We start from the raw sequence: 22,290 nt of genomic DNA, 5'->3' as shown, positions 1-22,290 counted from the left end.
ATTTCCCTAAAATCAGTAGATGTATGAATAATTTTGAACGTTGGGGAAATTATGCCCTGTTATCTTGTATCAAGGAGATTTTATAGTTATTTTTAAAGTTGTTTATAAAAATTTGAAAATTCCCCAAAAATCCACAAATAAGTGAAATGTTCTGAAACTTGATGAGCCAACAGTGATAAATGTGTTCTACGTTTGTAACAAGTTTTACCCCAATAGCTGTACAGATGAGGGAGAAAGGAGTCACTGAAGTTTCCCCACTTGCACAATTACTACAGTAGAGTCTCACTTATCCAACATAAACCGGCCAGCAGAATGTTGGATAAGCGAATATGCTGGATAATGAGAGATTAAGGAAAAGCCTATTAAACATCAAATTAGGTTATGATTTTACAAATTCAGCACCAAAATATCATGTTATACAACAAATTTGACAGAAAAAGTAGTTCAATGCGCAGTAATGCTATGTAGTAATTACTGTATTTATGAATTTAGCACCAAAATATCACGATGTATTTAAACCATTAACTAGAAAAATGTGTTGGATAATCCAGAATGTTGGATAAGTGAGTGTTGGATAAGTGAGACTCTACTGTATAACAAAAAAATTGAAATGTTGTTACTGTCATTATAGTAATTAAATTTTCACTAATTCACTTTAGAAACACAATGCCGACACCCCCTAATTTTGTAATGAGTTTTGAAACATTTTTTTCATCGATTGCACTGCCCTAGTAGCTACTCCAGCAACAATCTCACATGTTCTTTTAGTGAACAAGGACAAATGGCTTGTGAACATTTGAAGCATGAAAAATGGGCCTTAAATCCCTAGGACAGATTGTATGCCTGTACAGGGAGTATTATTTCCCATACAGGAAAAATGTCCTTCAAATATTAACTTGTCTGTATCACAGAAACTTACTGTGATTTTTAAAAGATCCATCATAAGTTTTTGCCAAACTGAGTGGGATAAGAGGTCCTAAGTCATGACAGAACGTTTAAAAAATGGGCAATCTCATAAAGTTTCTATTCCCTAGCAGAAGATTCTGATTGCGTATCTTGAGAAATATGAGATTTTAAAGACCTAAGAGTATTTAAAAAGTCAAAGGCTGTTTCACCTTGGGCCACATTTAACTATAAAAATGATCACTGCAAAAGTGCATTAAAACAAATGAACATTGAGCATCAACTGTAAGGATCCAATATTAAGAACACTTTACTGAGGGACAACTCTGCCACTTTTTTTTAAAAGGTCAGTCAAGACAATAAAGGAGTGATTTTCAACTGGTGGATCCCCAGATATTTTGGCCTTCAACTCCCAGAAATTCTAACAGCTGGTAAACTGGCTGGGATTTCTGGGAGTTGTAGGTCAAAACACCCGGAGACCCACAGGTTGAGAACCACTGCCATAAAGGAACCATTTCTCCCAGCTGCTGGAGACAGCGGACGGGAACATAGTTTTGTGCTCAGTGGGCTTTTCATGGCTGGCAGGGTTGGCCAAGATAGGAACAAGATTTCAAGGTAGATAGTCTAGCAATGAATTCTACCACCTAGAAACTGAGACCACAAAGTCCTGTCCCTTGTGTATATTATTCATATTGCAGTTGGTAGATAGAGGACAGGGTCCTCTTTAGGGGCACATCTGGAACTAGTATTTTGGACTAGCCAGCTTGTTGATTTGGAACTGGAAGGAGGACAAGAACATAAGAGGTGGTACCACCCAAATGACTTCTGCTGGTGGTCTTTTTGCCTTTTTGTACAATGTAAAACTTTCTGGTTATCTTTTAAAGGTAGCCCCACAGACAGAGCCAGCCCTAGGTATTTTTCAAGTGTAGGCGAACAGAATTTTGCCCCCCCCCCCCAAAACCAATCACTGAAAAATAAAAGTGACGGATAAGCGAAAATGTTGGATAATAAGGAGGGATTAAGGAAAAGACTATTAAACATCAAATTACATTAAGATTTTGCAAATTAAGCACCAAAACATGTTTTACAACAAATCAACAGAAAAAGCAGTCTCGACTGCACCCCCATATGTTTTGCGCCCGAAGCAACCACTTAATTCGCCTCATTGTTGGACCGGCTCTGCTCACAGATTATAACTGTTCCCATTCAGAAGCAGCCAACACATGTGTAATTGTGACCATATTATATTTATATAGCTGCACTAATGTATATATCTTCTTCTGAGAATTGCCATTGCTGTTCCTTTGTATCGAGATGGACAATAGTCAAAACAATCGCCCATACATATATAGGGCAGAATGTTCTCAGTGGAGACTACCTCGAAGATGATAAAATCTGAAAAATAAATTCCATTGAGATGGATCAGAAAGAAGTCTCTGCAGATACCTGTGCTCATGGGAGCTTTTGACTTATTTTTTGGGACAGTCTGTCATTCTTTTCACAACATCTTAGTATGCTCTGGCACACAATTTGGGAATTACTGTTGTCAGGATTCCTTTGGTGACACAGAAATTGAACATTGAAAAGGCACTATTCATTTTTTTTGTTAATTCTCTGTTTTTTCCTGCGTTATCTTAGTGTTCAGGAAGATATGAGAAAGTTCTGAAAGGATATATGGGTTGGAGTATGTTTATGGAGCATGTGTTTGTCGTACAAAATAGCATTTTTCTTTCTTAATAATTTTTTGTTAGTTTGCTTTCATTATGCCACATGCAATTCCTCATAGCCATAACATATGATTTGTCCAGGTCTCAGTTAGGAAAGAAAATGTCAGTGGAGGAAACTGCAGCCAGAACAACCAACTTTGGTATCTGAATTGGATGTTCTGAAAACCTAATTCTGCTTTAAGCAAAGGTTGTAAATGGTCACCTTGGATTATCAATTCATTATTTTCTATGGTACTTTTTGCTGCCAATTTTTTCACTTGCCTTCCTCTACTGAACTGGTTGGTTCAGGTGATCTTTGCTGGCTGATGAGTCTTCAGAAGTCAGACTATCCAACAAATATTATTTCAAGACAGAAACCATGGCTCAGTTGTCCTGCAAATCTCCTTCTGGGAAACAGTCTTTTGTCATTTTTAGGCAAGGATTGTTCTCAACCTGCTACTCTCAGAAGTTTGTTTCTCCGTTATAAGTTGTTTTTTTTTTTTGTTTTTTTAAACCCAACTGTATTGATTGTCCTGTAATTCCTGTCCATTGTCTTCTTTCAAACAACTTGGAACTGATTGTTTGCCAGCCAATTTTTTTCCACCTCTGTTTAAAATTGAGTAGAGCTGTCAGGAAGCAGATAAAATTGCCCTAGTTGCTGATTTCAGTTCATATGTTGTACACCTGTTTTGCTCCTGGGAGATTATTATGATCTCAAAGTTTGCTGATGTTCAAACAATCAGATGATTGGGTAGTTGGTAGGCTTCAGTGATATTGAGCGTGTTACTTGGCAAGGGCGTAAGGAGATAATAATTTCAATTTTCTGTCATTCCAGAGGCAATTAAACTGGAAGAAAAAGATGGACCTTGCTGAAGCTTTGAGAGGAGGCATTTCCTTGTGCAGAATATCTAGCTAAATAAATTTCAGAAGGAGAAGAAGTGAGGAAGTGAAAGACAGGAGACTTGAAGGAGGCATAGGTTCTTGTCACTAGTGACTGGAGGACAAAGGAGAGCAAGTTGACTGAAATGCTGGGTGAGAAGGAGGCAGCATAAAAAAGAAGAAAGTAGGTCAGTAGTACTGGAAGATTAGATTGAGAAAGCAGGGTGGCAATTGAGTAAAATGGTGGTTCTCCCAGAGGCACCTTATGTAGGCTCCCATTTTAGTTCTGGCAGAATCTTCAAGTGTTGTAAACTACAAGCTTTGCTGAGAGTTTCTCAAACATGTAATAAATCTAGATACTAATATTTCTGCTCGCAAAATATCTCATAGCCGTATATTGTAAGGAATCACTCACTTCACTTATGTGACATTTCAGTTGTATTATCCAGCCCTTGTGGTCTGTTAATAGCATGAGTGATACTTATGAGATCTTCTGGGTATTATTTGACTAAAACATACAGCAGTGGTTCTCAGTCTGTGGGTCCCCAGATGTTTTGGCCTTCAACTCCCAGAAATCCTAACAGCTGGTAAACTGGCTGGGATTTCTGGGAGTTGTAGGCCAAAACACCTGGGGACCCACAGGTTGAGAATCACTGACATATGGGAGCCTCCGGTGGCCAAGGGGATGAAAGCCTCGTGACCTGAAGGTTGGGTTGCTGACCTGAAAGCTGCCAGGTACGAATCCCACCTGGGGAGAGTGTGGATGAGCTCCCTCTATCAGCTCCAGCTCCATGTGGGGACATGAGAAAAGCCTCCAAGGATGGTAAAACATCAAAAACATCCGGGCGTCCCCTGGGCAATGTCCTTGCAGACAGCCAATTCTCTCACTCCAGAAGCAACTCCGGTTGCTCCTGACACAAAAAAACAAAACAAAAACTGACATACAACATTCCTTAGCACAGACAACACTGACCATAGTTACTGGGACTTGTAGTCCAATAATATCTGGAATGCTATGTGATTCCTATACATGGTGCAGAAGAGACAACTAAGACTAGCATTTTGGGGATAAGGAGGCATGCTGACTTCTCTGATTGTCACCTTCTTCTGTTTACCTACAGTTTCATTTTAGTTTCCAGACAAGATCAAATGCTTATCTTTTAAAACTGCCAAAATGCCTTGCCAGCTTTCCTAGTTCTTGAGTTTATCTCCCTTCAGATCTCATTACCCGCTGAAACTCTGCTGCTCTAGAAATACAAGTCCATTTTCTTCTACCTTGTTATCGCATCATCTTCTGCAAATATTACTTCAGACCTTTTTTTACCTGTCTCAGAAGGTCCATAGTTGTTACTCTTGGCATCTGCTCTGTTTATATATCTTAAAAATAAGAGGCTCAAGATGATATTGAAATATTTTAAATCACCAGCCAAACTTCAATTACTGGTAAAATATTTTTAAAACTCTAATTTGTACAAAGTATGCAATATCATGAAAACAGTGTCTCCTTTTCATCAATTTTCACTGCTTTTTCGTCCAGTGTTCTGAACAATGGAAAGCAGGAACAGAACAGGGAACTTCCTATTCAGCACTGGGTGGAATTTTTCAGGGTCTTTTAATGAAGTTCAGTAAATGTCGTTCTTCGAATTACAGTTCCCAGAACTCACAGCCATCCTGGCCATGTTAGAATAGGAATTTTGAGGGTTGGAGCCCAGAAAATAATATTTCAAAGCTGTGGTTTGAAACAATTTCTATTCCACCCCCACTTCCATCTGCTTTGAGAAAAAAAATTGAAAACAGACAATTAGATAAAAAGCAAGGCAAATTTGCACCTCTTCCTGCTGTAACACCCCTCATTTATTCTTTATATATAATCTATATGTGTACTGTAATTCAGTACTTACAACCCATTCCCATCCACCTTTCCATTTAATGCTGACATAGAAATATTACTTCCAAAGTGCAGTTGAGAACAATTTTACATATTTTCTGTTAGAAACTCTAAAAGCATTAACCATTTCCTGTTAATGTGCCATTTTGTTAACTCTCTTTCTCATACCTCAAAGTCTTGTGAGAAAATGAGCTGGAATAAAGCTACTTGGTAGTGGGTATGGAAATGTTTAGCCTTCTAACCCAAAATATTTAAAAGTATTATCTACTGCACAGTTAGGATAATTGTATATGATCAAATGTACTTTTTAGGTTTCTATAAGGGAGAGTTTTAAAGGTCCAACCTTGGATATATGCAGAATTAAATTATATGAAGCAATTCTTATGTAATAGTGTTTTTGATTCAGCATACTGTTCTGGTAAGAAGCCTTTTTATTTGGATAGCCAATTCATGTTACTTCCAATTTAAAAAGTGGGTTATTTGGGATTTAGAGGCCTGTTTTACCAGTCTTCATCTGTACCAAATCAGTCTTAATGCCAGCTTTTTTGCTCACTTCTTTTCCAGTTCTGCTCCTTTTTTCTCCAGAGAAGCACTTACATTTACCTACTAGAAGCACTTACATTTACCTTATTGAAAAGTATTAATCAATGAAGGTTGGCACCAAAGGAGAACTGTGAAAAGTCTGAAAGGACATCAGGTTTGCTATTTGGTGACTCCCCATTGTCTTTAGAAAGTCTTGGTGCTTGCTCTGTTTTTCTCCCTTGTCAGAAAAGTTTGTATATTGACTGAACTCAGCAGCCCAGCTGCTTGAGGGGGAGTTGAGACAGTCTGCCAATGTTTTCTTGTATTGATGGAGGTCTTTAGAGGAGGCAAAGACCAGAAGAGACAAAGCACAGAGGAAATGTACATGGCTTGTTATTAGAATGAAACACATCCTCATTGTCACAGTGAGAAAGGAAAACAGTGAATTCTAGCTGCCTGCCGAGGCTTAGTATCTTATTTCATGGTGGAACTGTGAGCACCTGTATTGTTGAAGGCATGCTCTTCACCTTGGATGGCCTGAGATCAGGAGGCTTGAGTTGAGTTCAGTGGTTTGAACTGGAGCCTGTTTAGACTTGCAGCTCCCGGAATCCCTGAGACAATGGTCATGCTGGTTCAGAGATTCTGGAACATAGAAAACTAGCTTATACTGAACCATCCTGTTCAGTACTATGAACACTGATAGGAAGTTGCTCTCCAGAGTTTCAGGCAGAATTCCTTCCCAGCCTTACCAGGAGACAGGGCCGTAGCCAGAACAAAATTTCGGGAGGGGTTTTGAAAATTTCGGGGGGGGGGGGGTTGAACCCCTAGCACATACCCCTCCTCGCTACAAACCTGTCAATATCTGCTTGAGATAGTGCCTGGAGGGACTCTTAATGTTTTGCATCTCATAGACTTAGCATGGGGATTTGGTTAACCAGTTAAAATTCATGAGTAAACGAGATTTTTTTTATAACTTGAAAAATTTCGGGGGGGGGGGGTTGAACCCCTAACCCCCCCCCCCCCCCCCCCCTTGCTACAGGCCTGCCAGGAGATCTCTGGTCATCTCATATCTGGGTCTGAACCCAGTTCCTTTCTGAAATTAAACAATTTTTGGGGGTTTTTTGGTTTGTTTTTTTTTGCAATTACATACCCATGAAAACTGTAGGAAGAGAAAACACTCCAGGGTCTTCATAGAAGGTCACCGACACATGTGTAAAGCTTTGCTCTTGGTGTTTACACCAGGCCTGGCCAATTCAGAAGGTTCAAGTCTCCTGAAAGTCACAGAAGCTGACAGTTCAGGCTCCTGCTAACTTGGGAAGATAAGGAGGCTCTGAACCTCAAGTTCACATAGCCTGTAGTGGCCTGCTATTCTAAATGCTAGCCTTAAATGAATCCAGAAGCTTTGACTTTTAAAACATTTGTTGCTCTTTAATTGGTCAGTCTGAAAACTGTTCAACTGATGTTTCCTCCTCAGCAGCCACAAGCCATTTCCAGAAAAAATATGACTCAGTGCCCCCTGGAAAGGGGTGTGTGGCTTAGAGGGGTGGGCATGGCTCCTGCTCAAGAGGGCAGGGCTGAGCCTCTCCCCTAGTCCAAGATGCAGGGCTGTGAGGAGAGGTGGGCGGGGCCACAAATGGGCAGCCAGGACTGGGATGGGCGGAGTTACGAGCTCTGAGGCAGGGTTGAGCTTCTACCCCTGTCCTGAGGTGCCTCTCAGGTCACAGGAGGCGGGGCTAGAGGAGGGGGCGAGGCCTGACGGGGCTGAACCTCTATACCCCACCCCCATGTTCTAACAAGCACCTCAGGGGAGGTATACAGAGGCTCAGCCCTGTCTTGGGCTCTTGGGAAGAGGCCCCGCCCACACCCCAGCCCCGCCCGTTAGTCCTAAAAGGCCTCTCAGGAGAGGTATAGAGGCTCAGCCCTGTCTTGGGCTCTTGGGAAGAGGCCCCGCCCACACCCCAGCCCCGCCCGTTAGTCCTAAAAGGCCTCTCAGGAGAGGTATAGAGGCTCAGCCCTGTCTTGTGCTCTTGGGAAGAGGCCCCGCCCACACCCCAGCCCCGCCCGTTAGTCCTAAAAGGCCTCTCAGGAGAGGTATAGAGGCTCAGCCCTGTCTTGGGCTCTTGGGAAGAGGCCCCGCCCACACCCCAGCCCCGCCCATTAGTCCTAAAAGGCCTCTCAGGAGAGGTATAGAGGCTCAGCCCTGTCTTGGGCTCTTGGGAAGAGGCCCTGCCCACACCCCAGCCCTGCCCGTTAGTCCTAAAAGGCCTCTCAGGAGAGGTATAGAGGCTCAGCCCTGTCTTGGGCTCTTGGGAAGAGGCCCCGCCCACACCCCAGCCCCGCCCGTTAGTCCTAAAAGGCCTCTCAGGAGAGGTATAGAGGCTCAGCCCTGTCTTGGGCTCTTGGAAGGAGGCCCTTCCCCCTTCCCTAGCTCCGTCCTCTGTGTCCCAAAAACAGCCTCAGGAGGTATAGATTCTCAGCCCTGTCTCGGGCTCTTGGGAAGAAGCCATGCCCCTCCTCTCGCCACGCCCCGTGTCCTAATAGGTGCCATCACCGCTCCAGTGCCCACCGGGGGGCGGTAACGCCCACTTTGGGAATCACTGATATAAACCTTTGCATGTACCATAACAGCAGAGACCACTCTCTGGGATCATCATGCACCACCCCAGATGGAGTCCCCACAGTCATGCTCCCCGGGCTCAAGCAGTCCAGGGAAATTAGATGGAAATACCCCCCCCCACACACACACACACCCTGATTCCACACAAAAACACCAAGGAATGTCCCTTACTACTGCAGAAGGCTGCCCTCTTTTTGGTTCTGTGTCATTTAGGATGCAATGAAGCTTTGGAGTGGGGAGTGGGGCTTTCTGTTCCAAAGCTCCATTATATTCTCAGTGATGCAGAGGACAGCCTGCTGCAATGGTAAGGGCAACTCCTCATTGCTTTTGTGGGGATTTGGGGTGCAGGGAGGCTTGGGAGGTGGTGCCCATGCTCAGCTGTGCAGAACTGGTGTCAGTCTAGCTGGGCAGGGTGGTGGCAATGTCACTTGGAACCAGCATTTTAATATTGGTTCAAGCTTCATTATGTGGTTATGTGAAAGTGCTCTGGGTGACCATGGACAAACCACATTTTCCCAACCTCAGAGGAAAGCAAAGGTAAACAATCTCTAAACAAATTCACCAACAAAATCCAAGATAGGTTTTCCCTAGGGTTGCCATAAATTGGAAATGACTTGAAAACAGGCAGCAACAACAAAAATCACGTCTTTATTTTGAATAAATCATTGCAGGCTGTTCTGATTTTAGATTTTTCATTTGTAGTTTATTAAGTAGCCACTCTTCTTCTGAGCTTGAGTTACAAGGCTATAAAAGATGCCCTTGTAAGCAGAACTGTAGCAAGTTATTTTGTAACAGCGGCATGAAGGAGCCTCCGGTGGCCTAGGGGATAAAAGCCTTGTGACTTGAAGGTTGGGTTGCTGACCTGAAGGCTGCCAGGTTCGAATCCCACCCGGGAAGAGTGCGGATGAGCTCCCTCTGTCAGCTCCAGCTCCATGCGGGGACATGAGAGAAGCCTCCCACAAGGATGGTAAAACTTCAAAACATCCTGGCATCCCCTGAACAATGTCCTTGCAGATGGCCAATTCTCGCACTCCAGAAGCAACTCCAGTTGCTCCTGACATGAAAAAAGTGGCATGAAAACAAGAAATTTTGTGATAATTTCATACAAACCCACCCCCCCCTGCCAAAACCTGACAGTATTCTCTGCATATCTGTAAAACGATTTTACTGAGAGAATCATTTTAATTAAGTGCTCATGGTTAGCAAGTGGAGAATAACCCCAGTTGGATATTTGCACCGCCAAATTACCAGAAGGCATCAGCAGCATGTTTACTTCTTACTGAATAATTGCATAGACTGCCTGCACTTTGTCCCCTGCTTTACTGTAAGGCGAAAGAGTTAGAGATTTTTCTTTAACATTTCATGAAGAGGTGAAAATTAAATGTTCTTGCACAGGGCCACAGTTGGAAAGTCAGATGTAACAAATAACCCGTAATGTGCAATCTTGGAAGTAATGAGGGCACAATGACATTCCTTTTCCCACAAAAAACAAAAAACCCTCTTAACATTTTTCTTCCTTTTCTGTGCAATGAATAACATTGACTTGCTAATTTTTGTTGTTACTTTGGAAGGGATTGAAAATATTTTTTTGGAGGCTTTGAAGAAATTTTCCCAAAATGTGGGCCATTTTCTTACTTTAAAAAACCCAATACAGGCAGTCCTCAAGTTACAAACATCCAACTTACAAACAACTCATTGTTAGGAATGGGGGTGAAACAACAGGGGGTGACTTTCCCAGGAAAGGAAAGTTACTCCTGAAAGAGTTATCGTGGGGGAAAAGGTGTTACAACTGAAGGTTTATCACCAATCCTTGTTTCCACAACAAGCCAAAACTTTAAAAATCAAATTATTACAGAGGAGCGAGAACGTGAGATGAAATCTTCTGAACATGGGCACAGACAGCAAAACCAACACCACAGGGGTTTAACCCGTCCCTATACCCAGGTTCAAACCCCGGGAGCGGCGTGAGTGGCCACTGTAAGCTCCAGCTTCTGCCAACCTAGCAGTTCGAAAACATGCCAATATGAGTAGATCAATAGGTACTGCTCCAGCGGGAAGGTAACGGCGCTCCATGCAGTCATGCCGGCCACATGACCTTGGAAGTGTCTACGGACAATGCCAGCTCTTCGGCTTAGAAATGGAGATGAGCACCAACCCCCAGAGTCAGACATGACTGGACTTAACGTCAGGGGAAACCTTTACCTTTTATACTGTCCAAAGATGTGTGCGTACACAAACACACACAGAGCTGGAGTGGAGTTACACTTAAAAATGTACTTGTTTTGACTTGCATGCACATTTTCTTAAGAACTAACCTACAGAACCTGTCTTGCTTGCAAATTGGGAACTGTCTGTGTACTAAAAAAGCAATGGACAAGCACTGCAGACAAATACAAAAACGTCATGTTAACTGTGATTTGACATATTCTTGAGTTTTGTATTGAATTATGTATCAAATTACTTAACAACAATAACAAAAATCTTATTCCCCACAACAAAACATTCTGAGTTTTGGATGGCACAGACCCTAACCTCCTTGATTATGGATCAAACAGAGATGTTGATTTATCCATAGCACAAAAATAACAGTCATTGCATAGGTGATTTGTCCAGAAGTAGGCAAATCACCTAAAAACAAGATGGTAGAACTGCTATCAGTGTCATATGGATGTATCTCTTCAACGAGAACTCTGTACTTAATGTGACAAGAAAGAAAAGCAATCAGGTTACTGTCAGACCAACAGTTCACCTTACAACAAACTAAACCAAGGCACCTTACAACAAACTAAACCAAACCCACCATATTCTGGCATCCATTATTTTTAGTTATTGTTTGTTTTATATTTCTTTTACTTTGTATGAAACTTACAACCACATCACATGGATGAGGTTGCACAGGGCGATTTACCAGGAGAGAGGAGCCCACTTTCCCTTCCTCTGTGGCCCCATCTTCATTGACCATTTAATGAAGTTTGAAACTAATTTCAAACTGCAGTAACCAGACAACAAACTCCCACAAAAGCATATGAAAGAAAGCCCTTAGTATGCATCAGTGCTGTGTGCTTTGTATAATCACTATCAGGGCCTCAAACTGGTTTCAGGATTTCCTATCTAATCATACACATAGTAAAACCACTTTCTTCCATACGGGTTTGAAACTGAGATGGAGCCTGTGTGTGGTGAAGGTGATTGTGGTGCACTGCAGAAATACTTATTTCCTTTGTCAATAGGGAACAGAAATGGAGAAAGTTACAAGCACACATGTTGGGATCTTGTGATTTTGGCATCTTGGTCTCATTTATGATCTTCAAATTTCATTAAAGCTGAGTAATGTTCCATTAAAATTTCATTAAAAGTGAGCCACATTTATTGCTTTTTGATATATTGAGTAGAAGCTGCTTCACAGAGGAAATACTGTTTGTTACCTCCCTTCTCTGCCTACAAGGTGATACTGATTCTTACTGACCTGTGCAAAGTGGACCCAAAAGCAGGTGCTTGTTTTAATTATTATCAGAACCTTGAATATAAAATGTTGAGTTTTCTGTTCCTTTGAGTCTGTTTTATTGCTGTGGTTTTAATCCATTAATTTTATGTTTCACTTGTTTTTCAGATTGACTCTTGTAAACTTTATAGATGAAAGGCACAACAATACAGGAGGAAAATACTCTAGAATGATAGTGCAGTTGCTGAGAAAAGTTACTTTTTTGGATTACAAGTTCAGTAGTGCTGGCACCATTGATTTCTGTAAATTGGAACGTTATATGGGTGAGGTTGGAATGGATGATCCTTTTTTATCTATCTCTGTATGTGTTTGGGGATGGGGACCTAATAGGATCATTGAGCCCAGTGGCTTGTACAGCAGAGCTGAGATACACTTCTTTTGTAATCACAAACTTATTCGGTAATGTTACTAGATCATCTGAAATCTTTGAAAGATTCAGTGGAAGCCAAAGTACTGAGCTGGTACTGCCATGTCAGTTTTATTGAATATTTCCACCACTCCCAGCTGATATACTCTTTTTCCATTAGTTTCTGTCACTTCTTGGCAACAAAAATGTTAGATGACTAGGTTTTAAATTTACTTCCCTCTCAGTTGCCCTTTGTATGTCCTCTAGTCAGTTTTGATAGGTTATTAAATGGCGTCAGCTGAATATGAAAATGTCATATTAATGATATAATTGAGGGTAATACACTTCACATGATTCAGCAAAAATGACTGTTCTGTTTATGGATATGACAAGTTTTCATAAAATGCTGAGTCACAATTAACACACATTTTCACTGAAACATGGCATCAAAATTCTTTGGGGGAAAGGAAGGCAGCTTGGGTGTCTGTGCTTCATGCTTTAGGGGTTAGAAATGGGATTCTGGCCGTTGAATTCCTCAGAGTAACATTTCAATTTCTGGATCTCTCTTTGCAGTATTCTTGGTTGTGGGTGGTATTCTGTTTACAATGAAATGCTTCTGACAGAGCCTCTTTACTGGCTTTTTGTGCAAAGGGCAAAGGTTTTGTGCATATGGCAGAGGTCATGCTGTTTCCAACTGTGCTATTTGAAATTTTAGTAAATGTTGAATTAGATTTCTTGTGGTTTGTGGTGATGTTTGTCCCCTATACTGTTTAACATAGACATGAAACTGCTGGGAGAGGTCATCCAGAGTTTTGTAGTTTGGTGCAACCCATATGCATATGACATCCAACTCTACTGCTCCTTTCCACCAAAAGCTTTCCTGACCCTAAACCAGTATCTATCATCAGTAATGGACTGGATGAGGGCAGCCCAACAACTTTTAGAAGGTTCGCCACCTACATACTACCTACTGGGACTTGGATAATACGGAATGTCGGATGAACGGAAGTCGGATAACCGAATCTCTACTGTACTTCCCTAACTTCCCGGGTTTCATTCCCACTGGCAAACTACAGCTTGTACCTATCTCCCCTCTGACTCAGATCTGGGATGTTTTAGCCATCGTTTCCAATTTTTGATGGAGGGTAAATACAAACAGTGGTTTGAGAATGCAGGCCAAAACTGGCAGAGCATTGATCTAGGAACTCAGGGGAGGAATTGAAGAGAGGCAGAAGAATTGAGTGTATTACTCAGGTAATACAAAGCCATTTCTTAGCCTTCCATATAACCAAGCTACTGCCAAGGCCTTCTTTGCTCCTGTGAAAACTGGAAACATTTCTTGAATTTGAAAGAGAACTACGAGATTCATGGCATGTCTAACTCTGCATGCCCTCTCCAGTCCTACAACTGTGGGATTAAATCATGCTCTGAAGGAAGCACTAATTGAGAATTTTCCCTCAGGATCATAGGAAAGATGGAAACAAATTCCCTCTTTATATATTATCTGATTTTGTTAATTCTTATAATCTCCTTGGCACAATTTTTGTTTTTGCACACACACATAAAATCCAAATCAAGATGTAGATACCCATTTCATATTATGTGTAGTGATTTAAACGTTCTCTGTTATAATCAATAAAAACAACCCTCCACCAAGAATCAATAACAAACAAAAGGTGAATAAATATGAGTAAGTACCTTTTATTTTTAACATGATTCCTGAATCCTTGCTGTCTGTAAACAGAATTGGAAAACCGCAATTGCTTAGAGAATTAAAGAAGGGCAATAAGATATTACCATCCACAGTAAGAGTCAAACTAAAAAGAGTGCAGACTAAAGTAAAATTATGTTTGCAGCTAAGAAACATACTTGAAATTTCTATGATGGGGTTTTTCTGTTTGTATGCCTGAGTGTTTACAAGATCTGAACAGGACAGTGGATGACTGAGGTGCTTGGAGATCTTTCAGGCACAGGGTTGCCATAAATTGAAGTTGACTTAATAGCAAATAGCAATAAGAACCACCACCACCACAACAGGAGTATATTAATTTAAATGAACTGATAAAAACAAGTCTGGCAGGAGAATAACTGTGTGTTTGCATCTCCCTATTGCAATATGAACAATTTTACATTTTGTTCTCTCTGGAATTCAAACGACAAGAGGATGTTTCTAAATATAGAACATCCTTCTTGTGGGTGAAGGGAAGATGATACTACTGGGAGAGAGCCATTACCTGTCACTGCTGCAGTAGAAATTTGTAATATATATGCAGTGGGTGCTTGGGGACTTCCAATCTCCTCCAGCATAAAAAATAAGATTCAAATGCAGACTAGGTGATTTAAAGAGTAATTATTACCATAGCCTCTGCCATTTATGCTGATCTCAAAGGAATGATAGCTTCCACTGTTTTTCCTGGCATAGAATATTGCTAGCTATGATGTAGGTTCCTAGGACCTACCTAACAAAAGTACAGGTTTAAGATTTGTCTTTACCAAGCACAGACTTCTACTTTCTGCTTTCTCCTCCTCCTAAGAAATACATGAATTGCAGGATTTCTGGGACTTAATATAGGAGAATATAGGAGTAAGAATTGCACATTTCTTTGTACAATTGCTTCTGGTGACATCTTCCAAATAGAAAAACTGGCTACAAAGCTCACATACCTCAAATAATAATAATAATAATAATAATAATAATAATAATAATAATAATAATAATAATAATAAGGCATCATAAACTGGACACAGGTGGAACTGGACAATTTGGACAGAAAAACAAGAAAACTCATGACCATCCATCATTCACTGCACCCTCGCAGTGATGTTGACCGGCTATATCTGCCTAGAAGATCAGGGGGCAGAGGACTCTTACAAGTAAAAAAGCAGTCAAAGAAGAAGAACATACCCTGGCAGAATATGTAAAGCAAAGTGAAGAACCTGCTTTGATTGAAGTCACAAATCAGAAACTCCTCAAAGCACAGCAGACAAAGAATCAGTACAAGAAAACCGCACTACAAACTAGAGCTGACAGCTGGCACAACAAAACATTGCATGGAAAGTTCCTTGGCAAAATTGAAGGAAAAGCTGATAAGGAGAAGACCTGGCTCTGGCTCAGAAATGGGACACTGAAGAAGGAGACAGAAGGCAGGAAAAACTCAGCAGCTATCAGGACCTCAAGATTGAACTGCAAAGACTTTGGCAGAAACCAGTGCAGGTGGTCCCGATGGTGATGGGCACACTGGGTGCCGTGCCAAAAGATCTCAGCCGGCATTTGGAAACAATAGACATTGACAAAATTACAATCTGTCAATTGCAAAAGGCCACCCTACTGGGATCTGCACGCATCATCCGAAAATACATCACACAGTCCTAAATGCTTGGGAAGTATTATACTTGTGATTTTGTGATATGAAATCCAGCATGTCTATCTTGTTTGCTGTGTCATACAATAAAATAATATACCGCCCTATCTCCCCAAAGGGACTCAGGGCTGACCATGTTCACAATTCCCACTTTGGAATAGTTAAACCATCCTAAATCATTGGGAAGCTACACAGAGAAGAGATAGAAGAACGTGTGTCCCTCTGGGAATTATTGGCTCAGAACTCACATCTTTTTTTAAATAGCTCTTCTGGTTAGGGTTGATAGGAGTTGCAGTCCAACAACACCAAGAAAGCTACAAGTTTCCCACCCTAGTGTATCAGAAGATAAAATACAGTCCTGCTTATATCATCAGGCTCTGACCATATCTAGGATGTAGCACTGTGGATGGTCGCAAGTAGGCTTTAAAAACAAACAAGCTAGCTAGATATCTGGAGTCATTATAGCAGAATATAGGTTGAGCTTCTGTTCTCAGACATGTCGCCAAATCTACTTCCTTTTATTTTGGAGGATAAATTATTACTTCACTCATAGAAGCATCTGGCAAATTGCAGCATCTGGCTTGGACAGTATTAGAGAGGAGATAAACCATATACTCTTTGCCTCACTCTGAAAAATCCCACAGGATTATTGTAGATCATTTTTGGTGATACTCAAACATTTCCATGCAACCTGCTGTCAAAATGATGAGAATTTTGCTAGTAACCATTGTACATGCTAATAACAATTCATACTGTTTGTGGCCATATAGGAGTCATATAGACCTAATAGTTCAACCTGATTTGTTGATTACAGATCTTTAGCCCACTTGAATTCTATTTTGTCTTCTTTTTTTTGGTGACCAAGAAATGAGCTTGGGTTGGCATTATGCAATTAAGAGTCCAGCTCAGTTCTCAACAGATACTCCATATTTCAGTTTGGAGATTTCTCCATCTACCAGGTCAGGATGAACTCTATAAAGCACGACAGACATTGACTTGGAAAAGCATGAGGCTTCTAAATCCATTGTACTGCATGTAGTGGTTGTATTCTCCAGAAAACACGATTTGTTGATTCCTTGTTCATATAGTAGCTGTTTCAGTTTTCCGGCTGATGTGTTTTGACATCTACAACCCTGATCTCTTAATTAAATAGCATGCAATGATTCAGAATTACACTGTGCAAAAAGCACTTTCTGTGGTGACTTTCTGGTCATCGGCAAGAGCTTGAGAATTGAAAAATATCTGCGGGGTTAATGCACAATAAAAATGTTAACCTTTGTGGATGGATCTGTTTCCTAATTAAAATGCACTATACAGAATACTGAAAGTAATAATGTGGCTAAAAAATGAAACCGTCTATTAGTTGTGATTCAGTTACTGAATGCAACCATCTGCAAGTCAAGTATATTCAACGTGCATAATTTTGTATTTAAACAAATCCTCTGGGGAATTAAAACATTAAAAAATTCTTACACAAACAGAGCTGTCTTAAATTGAATCTGATCACTGGTCCATCTATCATGTAGTAATTTATTTTAATTGGCCTTGGCTCTCTATGATTTCAGACACACAGTTCTATTACCTGCAATTTTCTAGCCAGTGATGGGTGGGACTAAAGCTGAGACCTTTATCCAGAACATTTTCATCACTATCATTGACTTATGGATCTTTCATTAAGCAAATTCTCACATATATACAGGCCAGGAGCACTCTCCCATTTTTACTTTGAAGTCCTTTATTTTTTAGCAAAATTATAGGTTACTTTTACCCATTAGCAAATAATCAAGAGGTGACTGGTAATTTACATTTATACTTTAATTGTTTGAAAATTGTCCTTAAGGACAGAACCTCTCAATAGCGTACAATTTTTTTTAATAATACAACAATGATGAAAACAATGAGATGATGATGAAAACACTAATACAAATACAAATAATTGTGACATTAAATGTTAGAGACCTTGACAGCATCTTACATTTTTTCATGTTGGGAGTGATTTGAGAACTGCAAGTCACTTCTGGTGTGAGAGAATTGGCCGTCTGCAAGGATGTTGCCCGGGGGAACGCCTGGATGTTTTGATGTTTTACCATCCTTGTGGGAGGCTTCTCTCATGTCTTCTGTAGCGAAGAGAAAAGACATGGCAGATCCCTGCCTCAGGGATATTGCAGACTTAACTCCTTCCTCTCCAGAACTGATAAAATCTGGCTCCCTAAATCCACCTTGTTGGGCTTTGTTCTGTTTTCTATGCCCTATGCCCTATGTTCTGTTTTCAGAGATTATATAAAATGGCCCACCGAAAACTACAAATACTTCTCGTTCAATCTGATTCATCCCAAGCCTAGCTTTTAGGCCTGTTCCATAAGTTATTTGTGGCACCAATTCAGAAAATTGCATTGGATAGACCACATTAATCTAGTTTCTTAGATATGGTTCTCATGATTTTCTGTGGGCGAGCAGATGAAGATATATGGCATATATTCTGTAGAGCTGATCGGGGGAAACTGATGCCATTTTTTTTAATCAACAGGTCAAATATACCCGGAAACAGGACTAACATTTGAGTCACCAAAATGTGTTAGCTAGTATAGTTGATGTAGTCTCCAGAGGATTCTTGGGGAACAGAATCCTGCTCCTGACTCATCACAGTTTTCTGCCTGACTGAGAATTTTAAAGACCAATGGTAGAACTTTACAGTGCATTAAGTTCAGACAATTACTTCCAACCAGTACAATATAGGCACTCCAAAATCCTATAAAAAAGGTAAAGGTTTCCCCTGATGTTAAGTCCAGTCATGTCTGACTCTGGGGGTTGGTGCTCATCTCCATTTCTAACCCGAAGAGCTGGCGTTGTCCCATAGACACCTCCAAGGTCATGTGGCCAGCATGACTGCATAGAGTGCCGTTGCCTTCCCGCTGGAGCGGTACCTATTGATCTACTCACATTGGCATGTTTTCGAGCTGCTAGGTTGGCAGAAGCTGGAGCTAACAGCGGGTGCTCACTCTGCTCCCGGGATTTGAACCTGGGACCTTTCAGTCTGCAAGTTCAGCAGTTCAGTGCTTTAACACACTTTGCCACCGGGGCTCCTCCATAATCCTATAAGCGCTCCCTAAACTTGTGTGGCTAATTTATGTACCCCTTGAAGTTACTCAAAAGTCTTTAAAGACAGTTCCACTGTTTTCAAATTTCATTATAGTAATCCATCTAAGATGTCACTAGGACATGGTTAACTGAAGGAAGATCCATCCTCTTCATATTATGGTCACAGTTGGCATACTCCTCTAAATGAGTATACAAAAAAGAAAAGACACAAACTACCACCCTCCATCAATTTTTCTAGTAACTTCCCATGATGTTTCTGTTGTTTTGATCTCAAAAGAGCAGAAGAGTTGTCAAAAGTGGCTACAAAAAAAGAAGAGGAATATCTCTAACATGAATCATTGAGGTTGGGAGACAGGTAGCCTTGTTAGCCTATAGCAAAAGTTTAATAGCTGTGTGCCAACACTTATTTCCTGTCCTTTTGAACAGGGAGTACATTTTCTTTTAAAAAGTAATAATCATACAAAATGTGTTAATCAGTTCATTAGTTCAAGGATGTCTGTGTTAACAACCAGCAACTGTTTCGTGAATATCCTCTGATAATAAAGTAATTATCACTGTTCATACTTCGTGTATTTGATTCTCATTGATCTCACAGGCTGTAATCTGTCCTCTATCATATGCCCATGTGCGTGTGTATATGCAGCTCAGGACAATACATCCTGTATTTAATGAAGTGGGCTGCAATCCATAAAGTCTTATAGTGTCACTCAGCACAGTTTTTGTGATTAGCAATCATAAAGGAAAGCTGAAAGAGTTTCACTTGGTTAAAGTTATTAAGTTGGAACAATATACATTCCCTCCTAGCTCTGTGGAAGATTTTTTAAAATAAACTTTATATATCACAAGAGCATATTTCCTACAAGAGATAACATTTGGTTAAGTCAACTCTTTTTCTGTTCTGGAGAGCTTGGACCCTTTCTCCATAGCTGAATAAAATCCCACATTATCTGCTTTGAATTGGAATATATAGCAGTGTGGACTCAGATATTGTTGGATATTCTGGGTTTATATGGCTGTGTGTAAGGGCCTTGGGAAACAAGGATATAATTGTCACAGTTCTCTGACGGGGACACATTTGTCGGCTTCTATGCAGTCGTAAAACTCCTGTTCTTGTGGAAGTGACTCTATTTGTTCCGGTTAAGGAACCAGGTATCCAAAAACACAATTGTAGCAGTCTTCTACTTGAACAACAAAACACAGATTTTTGTTCTTTCCCAAATAAGCAGGAAGGCTTTTCTTTTTCACTTGTTGAGCAGTATACAAACTACATACAAAATATACAAACTTTATAGCTTTTTCTTCCTCGCTGCTCACAGCAATAATTCTCCAACGCACTCTCCAAACCACCATCCATCCCTCAGGAACTTCCATCAAACATACTCATTATAACTACAAACTAGCTACTGCTACCATTGCATTAACCACTACACCCTAATTAACTATTTTACATGTAGTTAGGCCAGAGGTATTAACTCTGCTATCACTTAGAGCAGTCGTTCTCAACCTGTGGATCCCCAGATGTTTTGGCCTTCAACTCCCAGAAATCCTAACTGCTGGTAAAGTGGTTTGGATTTCTGGTAGTTGTAGGCCAAAACACCTGGGGACCCACAGGTTGAGAACCACTAACTTAGAGAATGTCAGGTAATTTCCAAATCCTGACAACATTGAGTCGATCACTGAATGAACACATGCTCTCCTTGAAATAATATGGTCTTAATAATTGCCAACATATGGAATTAAGCTTGCAAAGAATTATCATTATGCAATAAAATGTGCCAAGGTACTTAATTTGAGAGAAAGCGAATTAAATTTATTTAAAGCAAGAAAACTAGGGGTGCAATGAGTATATTTTTTCACTGAGATTACTTATCAGGCAAAAACTGTTTGTAAAGTTAATGCCATCTTGCCATTTACAACGACGAGCACTTCCTTTGGGGAAAGGTGCACTTCTCCACTAAAAAAATTAAAAGTTGGTGCCTAAGCATCTAAGAAATTTTAGATTCTGTGTAAAAATCTTGAAAAAATTTAAAAATCATTTTTTTCTATAGTGGAATGATTTCAAAAGAGCACAAAACTTTAAGTGATATTTAGAATATGTTTAATTTCTAAGATTATGGGTTTTAAATAATCTCTAGCTCTTTTGCTTTAAAATATCTCAAAATATGGGTCGTGTTGTCTAATGAGATCTCTGTCACTTGAATGTGTTTCTGTGAGCTTCCAGTGATTGGGCATGGGGCCTCACTTAACTAGCAGAAAAATTATTTATGAAAAATAGTAAGTTATGCACATTTATTTATTAGCATGTCTGCTACAGATTGCAGGATCCAACATATAATTTGTTTTGAAAAAAATGTGGAGCATAGCCCTTTATTTCCTTCCCCCTCCCCCAGAAAATCAATATAATTTTTATGTGGAGATTTTGATCTCATACGCAATCTTTTTTTATTTTAATTAGCGGAGAGGAGAGGCTAGGCTACTCCTTCAGGCAGGGGGGAATCTTTTTTAATCCCACGTCTACCACCAATATAAAGAAGGCGCTGACACCAAATATATCATACCCACTCCCCACTCTACACACGCTCACTCGCAAGCACACGTATGTGAGAGGCGAGGATATACCGTTTGATCTTAGATTTTCTGTTAAAATGGTAGCTGCCACCAACCTAAAATATCTTTAGGATTTTTGTTATTAAATGTGTCTGAGGCAAACGTCTCCCATTCCCTGCCCACACTGTTTCTACCCCTGGCTCCCAAACTGATGTTCACTATGAGACTTTTCTGTGGTATTTTATTGTTGTATTGCTGGAACTTTTATAAATGCTTCTTGATGGAAAATATACACTGTGGAGGCTTTTGAAAGTTGAAAATAGAATAACAATTTATTTTCTTAAAAACAGGCAAATGATTACTTCAGAGAGGTTCATAAGCGTAATCGGTTACAGACGTTCTTCAGCTTAACTTAGTTGTATGTTTCAGATTACTTCACTTAGTTTCAAACAGTTCCAACCAACCAATTTATCTGTTGGTCACAAAACCCTCGCTCTATTTGCTGAGAATAGTCACGAGTTTCCCCTGGGTTGTTAATGAACTCTAACCTAGAGTCCTTCTATTAACCAGCCCAGTAGTGAGAGTCAATCCCTTGAGTTATCTTCCCCTCAGGAGATCCAAACTGCCTGACCTAGCTTGTCAGTTTTCACAACTTTCAATTCTCTCTCTCACACACACACCCTCCAAACTGCAAAACCGAACTGCTCTCTTCAAACCCCAAAACAGAACTGCCTGGAGCTCTTTTTTCTCTCTGCACTCTTAAGACTTGGCTCCTCCTATCTGCTCTGGTTGGCCAATCCTAGGAGTCTATAAGCTACTCCCCCTTTCTAACCACACTCAAGATGGCTGCTTGACATTCATCTACAAAATGGATGCTTGCCTCACTCACTGTTACCCAGGCTTCATCCCAGGCCTAATA

The 22,290-nt window shown here is 40.4% G+C and overlaps 1 protein-coding gene and 1 long non-coding RNA gene across 7 annotated transcripts in view; one reads left to right on the top strand and one right to left on the bottom strand.

The window, feature by feature from the left end:
• grid1 (glutamate ionotropic receptor delta type subunit 1) overlaps positions 1 to 22,290 on the top strand; it is a 1,053,635-nt gene that overhangs the window by 46,108 nt on the left and 985,237 nt on the right. The gene's annotated exons all lie outside the window — the stretch shown is intronic.
• Positions 2,132 to 6,510, bottom strand: LOC134297656 (uncharacterized). The gene is made up of 2 exons (XR_010004477.1): positions 6,399 to 6,510; positions 2,132 to 3,455 (listed from the first exon to the last, which is right to left on the bottom strand). It is a non-coding gene; the product is annotated as an uncharacterized LOC134297656 (long non-coding RNA).

Source organism: Anolis carolinensis, chromosome 3, assembly GCF_035594765.1.
Source record: "Anolis carolinensis isolate JA03-04 chromosome 3, rAnoCar3.1.pri, whole genome shotgun sequence".
Classification (NCBI taxonomy): domain Eukaryota; kingdom Metazoa; phylum Chordata; class Lepidosauria; order Squamata; family Dactyloidae; genus Anolis; species Anolis carolinensis.
Note: the sequence above shows the minus strand (reverse complement) of the source record. Positions and strands in the feature narration are given on the sequence as shown.